Here is a 6,098-nt window from a genome sequence, read left to right as displayed (position 1 = left end):
GCGCGCGTGCATGCAGGGATGCGTGGCTGCAGCTCTCCTTCCCGAGCTCTGCGGCGCCCTCCTTCCCCCCCCCTCCCCGGCAGGGGTTGTCATCATTAAACGTGCGAGGGTAAGAGAGACCCAAGCGATAGACAGGGTTGCAAAAGCTGCCCAGGGATGCGCTGGGACTCGATGCCTCTTTGCAACCAGGGTTTTCCACTCGCAGAAGTCCCCCAGCCCGGTGGGAGAATTGCCCCACAGGGTCGGGGGAAAGGAAGCCCAGAGAGTGAAAATGCAGCCCTGGTCAAATTCTTCTCCCACTAAGAGTTGCACGGCCAAGTTAAAGTATCTCTGCACTACTATTAATCTTCTCATCGTTCCCATCACTCATCTCCTTCCACTTATGACTGTGTGACTGTTGCTTATATCCTTACGATTTATATTAATATTGTTTCCTGATTGCTTATTTGTACCCCATGACTATCATTAAGTGTTGTACCTTATGACTCTTGATGAAGGTATCTTTTCTTTTATGTACACTGAGAGCATATGCACCAAAAAGACAAATTCCTTGTGCGTCCAATCACACTTGGCCAATAAAGAATTCTATTCTATCCTATTCTATTCTATCCCATCCCATCCCATCCCATCCCATCCTATCCTATCCTATCCTTCCCCCCACCCCCGCCAAAGAGTGCCACAGTCTGATGGACCAACCTTCAGAACCTGCCTGGAATTGGTCTCCATCTGGGGCACCTTCCTTGGTGGGTGGGATTCTGAAGTGGGATCCCAAGAGCAGGACTAGGGCTCTGCTCTTTTCCCAAGGAAAAGCCCATCTCGAGAGCATTGCGCCCCCAAAGCCAACCCATCTCACTGGGCTGAACAGCCGTCACCCGCAGGAGCCCTTGGGTGGAGGAGAAAACGGCGTGTTCCCACCCAGATGTAAATATGTTGGACGTTCAATTTTATTCACAGGTGTTAAATTTCCATCGCCGCCAAGCCAGCCTTATGCGCACATTCAGGCAGGCACAGCGATGGAGGCAGCATCTGAAAGAATTGGAAAGAAAGAAATTATTTTGTTTGTTTCTTAGCAAACACAGCCCAACCTCTGGCACATCATTTTTCTCCCTCCATCCCTGAGGTTGAATCTTAGTAGGTGGCTGCCTGGCTTTGGCTTGTGTGCAGTTCAGCCTCCAAATCTCAGTGGGGTTCTGTGTTAGAAGGTCTGGCTGGAAAACACACAAACACACACACACACACACACACACACACCTACCTCCCCCAGCTTTCAGAGTCATTAAAGAGATCAATAGAAGAACAAAGGGTTGTTTCAGAATGGCAACATCGGCCCTCAGGTGCCGTTCTTTTCTTTTGTTGCAGTTCTGGGCCCTCAGATGCCCAGGTTAGAGTCGAAATACACTTAAGGAAAGGTTCATTTGCAAACCAGAATCTTAATTTTCCATGTGCCTGTTGCCCTAATCTCAAGGAAGCCCCCTTTTTAGACCAGCTGTTGGTACAATAGGACCAAACAGGCAGCTAACAAGACATTTGAAAATGGAGAAGCAAAAAAAGATGGTGGGTTTCTGAGGATTTTCTGTGCGTGTAGCAGGATGAGGAGGGGTAAATCTTCAGAAGGCCTTCTGTGCTCCAGAAAGATTATGCTTTCTCCTGGGCGTTGGGCAGCTTGCTGAGAGGAGGGAGGGAGAGAGAGAGAGCTTGGTTTGGTTGGGTATTTCCATGCCAAGCAAGACAAGCAAGTAGTAATTTATTCTAATTGGCACCCTGCTGCATTCTTCTGCTCTTCGATGAAAATGCCCAGCTGCTGCCTCTTCCTCCCAACACCTGGAGGAACAAGTGGTTAGAGGAGGAGGAGGAGGAGGAGGAGGAGGAGGAGGAGGAGGAGGAGGAGGGGCGTGCATAAGCGCACAAATGTGCCTACCGTTCCTGTCCTATTGTTTTTCTTTTCTTCTTCCTATATATATATAGATGCTTATACCTCCCAATATTTACTCATATATATGTTTATATACTATAAAATCTTTTTATATGATGTTGTGACGAAAATAATATAAATAATATAAAAATAAATATATAAAATAATAAATAAATAAATAAGGAGGAGGAGAGAAGACCTCTCTTCTGCAGTAGATGATTACTTTCAGATGCTCAGGCTGCAAAGACAATGACGTCTCCCTTTGAAGAGAAGACAAATCCTGGCAAGCTTGGCTTGTTTTTTATATTTGACACACTGTTGGGTGCTTTCAGTCCTGGCACCAACTGTGGCTGTGATCTCCTTGAGCCAATGCCAGGGCATGGGGGCCTCAAGAGCCCCCAAGATACAGCCAGACCTTCCTCCCGTCTTCTGAAAATGCCAAGGAATGCTAAGCCAGTTGGCTCCTCTTCATCCTCTTTAGTTCTCTGTGGATCGATTCAGATCTAGGGGTTCCCTTTTCAAGGGTGATCCGCGGAATCACAACCCTCGCTGGTTCCCCTTGTGCTCAGAGCAACATTTCTCTGCTGCGGCTATTTTAAGACGTGGACTCCAACTCCCAGAATTCCCCAGCCAGCATGGGTGGATTTGAATTCCCAGGATCCCCAGGCCGGCAGGCTGGCCAGGGAATCCTGGGAGTTGAAGTCCACAAGTCTTAAAGCTGCTGAGGTTTCAGGGAAGTCACTGATCCTTGGAGGAAGCCCTTCTGGAGACAGACCTTCCCTGCTGGATTGAGTCTGAAAAACAGGAAGCGCCATTGGTCTGCACAGTTGCCTTCCTTCCCAAAAGGGCTCCCCTCTACTTCATGCCCTCCCCCAATCCCCCAATTATCCACATGAGCTTTGGAACAAGAGGAATAGGCAACTCCTCCCTTCCCATCCACCACCACCCCCGGCTCCCCCTTCCTGAGGATTCCCCACCCCCACCCCCACCCATCCACCCACCCCGCACACCAAGGAAGCCTGGAGCGTTTCAATGAAGGGTTGGGACACCGGCTAATCACCCCTTCTGCCTCTGCTTCCTGGGCTAGGCATATTTTCAACTGGGGGTGTCGGATCCCACATGGGTCTCCTGGAAGTCTGCCAGGGTCCATGCAGGAAGAGCCGGTTCAGAGGGAACCAGATGCTGAGACGCATCACCTGCAGGATGTGGCCATGTGCAGCACCCCAGAACTTCCCATGGAATCTTCGGGGGGGGACTATGGCTGCCTTCTGCCCCTCTCCCCTATTTCTACATCCCTTCGCACCGTTGGAATCACATTCCTCCCGATGCTCGGCCAGACGGGCTATTTCCAACAGATCAGGAAAAGCAAAGGAAGCAGTAAAAAATAATTTCAAAAAATAGCATGACTGCACATGATGGGTCTGACAGCCGCCAGGAAGCATTTGGCAATTCTGCAAGACATTGGTGGGAACTGAAGAAAAGCAGCCCTCAGAACTGGAATCTCAGTCCTGGCTGTCCCAGGGTGGGGCTTTTGCTGGAGCTGTCAGTCACCAGCCAAAAAAAATCAATAATAAATACCTAAATAGAAGTAATAAATTGTTTGGAAAAAATAGAGAGCCTGTGGGTGCTTTGGTTAAGATGTTGGACTGATACAGATTCTGGCTAACTCTTAGTCATTAAACCAGTGGTGGAATTCAAATTTTTTTTACTACCAGTTCTGTGGGCGTGGCTTGTTGGGTGTGGCAGGGAAAGGATACTGCAAAATCTCCATTCCCACCCCACTCCTGGGGGAAGGATACTTGCAAAATCTCCATTCCCACCTCACTCCAGGAGGAAGGACACTGCAAAATCTCCATTCCCACCCCACTCTGGGGCCAGGCAGAGGTGGTATTTGCAGGTTCTCCGAACTGCTCAAAATTCCCGCTACCGTTTCTCCAGAACCTGTCAGGACTGCTGAATTTCACCCCTGCATGCAACAACCTGCAGACTTTGAGCCAGTCGCTCTCTTTCAGCTCAGCCTGCCCTGCTGTCATGCAGGGCAAAATAGATCTTGCACTGAGCTTAGATCCAGTAAAAGCCTGTGGACGCTTTTTTCCGCCTCTGGAGGAGAGGCTTGGAAAGGGTTCTCCATTTCCTGATTTGTTCCTGGTTTTCCTTTGAAACTGGAATGCCAGGCTGCAGATCCTGCCACCCACACGCCAGCTGCATTCACACAATCTGCTTCCCCAGACTGATGGGGAGGGAGGAGAAAGAACAGCGGGTGCCTTTGCACAGCATGCTAAGCACTCGGAGTCAGTCAACTGGGTACTTGGACAGTGCTGTGCCTATCCTGCGCTGCCCAGAATGCAGTGGGCTGGGGCAGTTTGCAGATATTCTCCTATAAATAACCAGCAACCTTTAAAAAGCGAGCCTATCGGGAGCCCAGACCAGGGGTTAATTCAGCCACCAGCTGAAGGGTGAGGTGAGCCCAGCCAACCTGGGAATCTGATTTTTCCAGACAGGAGAAGAACCAGGAAATGCACCAACCTGCTCAGAGGAAGCCAAAAGAAAAATTATTCTCAGCTGCATCCCTCCACGGTCCTGGCATCTGCCAAGCGAGAGGCCAAGGGCATCTACGGGATGCTAAGGAATGCCAGCGCCATTTGGCCTGGCAAAGCTCCTTTGCCCGTCATCGCCTTTCACATCCATCATGCTTCCCAGCCAGAAGAGAAAAGGGGGCGCGCCTTGGAACAAAAGGCCAGAGCAACACAGACACAGCTCCCCTCCCCTGTTGTGCACTGGGTGTGCCCCACACACATCTGCCTAGGCAACTCCCCTCATGCTCAATAACCGACCCAAACCCGATTAAAAGGCTGATGGCAGAGCAAAGCTGGGGGTGTCACTCACGCTGCAGATGCCCCAGGGAGAGGTCAGGGATTCAGCCAGTTCGCACCACTTCGGGAGAACCGGTTGTCAACTTTCTGAGCAGTTTGGCAAACTGGTTGTTGGAAGAAATCATTAGGGCAAGAACCGGTTGTTAAATTACGTGAATCCCACCACTGGTCAGGGGCTGTTTGCTTCGTGCACATCCTGTAGCCTTTGAAATGAGGTCAGCCAGGAAAAATGATCTCTCTCTCCCTCCCCCACTCTCTGTCTCTGTCTCTCTCTCCTTCCCTCCCTCCCTCTCCCCCCCCCCAACCCACTCCTGTTCTGTCAAGGGAGCAACAGATGGGGACTTTTAGTGTTTTCTGTGCTTCCCAGAATGCAGAATTGGTCTGGGCAATTTGCACCAGAAGGCAAGAAGAAGAAACAACAGATGGAAACTAAACAAAGGAGAGAGGCAATCTGGAATGCAGGAGAAACTTCCTAACGGCAAGGACAATTAACCAGTGGAACGACTTGCCTCCAGAAGTTGTAGGTGCTCCATCATCGCTGGAGGTTTTTAAGAAAAAGACTGGCCAGCCATTTGTCTGAAATGGTACAGGGTCTCCTGCTTGAGCAGAGGGTTGGACTAGAAGACCTCCAAGGTCCCTTCCAGCTCTATTCTGATTGATCTGGTTCAAGCATCTTGTTAGGCAGAGGATTGTCCAAGGCCCTCTCGCCACCTTGTGGCCAAATGAGACACTTTAGAAGGATTTGTGCAGATGTTTGGGCAACTGGCAGGGTTGGGGCACAGGGCCACTGACCCCCAGCCTCCTAACCAGAGGGTGGAATAATCTCCCTGCAAATCCACTGGAAAAGATGGCAAGACTGTGGGAAAATCTGGTTTTGGGGCAGGACCCTAAAAAAATCAGAACTGAAACCTTCCAGCCTCGCCTTTTGCATCCACTACACAAAATCAGCCAATGATTGCGTTTGGGTTTTGTTTTTTTTCCACCTAGAAAAGCAACAGGAGCCAGCTGAGGGGGAAGGAGGGTCGCTTGGGTTGGTGGCTTTGGCCAGGAAAAAAAATAAGTTGTTTTCGCCTTTTAGAAGCTGGTGATGGGTTCGAGCAGATGCGCCTGCCTTGAGTGCGAGCGGGGCAGGGGGCAGGAAACCTTGCCTTGAAGCCCCCTGGGAGGAGAGGAGGAATTCCCCTCTGTGAGGTTGCTTTCTGCAGGTGCAGCCTCTTTGTTCCTCACACACTTGCACGCCCCTCCAGCGAATATATTCAAATATATTTCCTGTCTCATTTTTACGCACAGATTTTTCCCCCCTTTCCTTTTTC

This window comes from Ahaetulla prasina, chromosome 14 (assembly GCF_028640845.1).
Source record: "Ahaetulla prasina isolate Xishuangbanna chromosome 14, ASM2864084v1, whole genome shotgun sequence".
NCBI lineage: Eukaryota > Metazoa > Chordata > Lepidosauria > Squamata > Colubridae > Ahaetulla > Ahaetulla prasina.
This window is presented reverse-complemented; position numbering follows the sequence as displayed.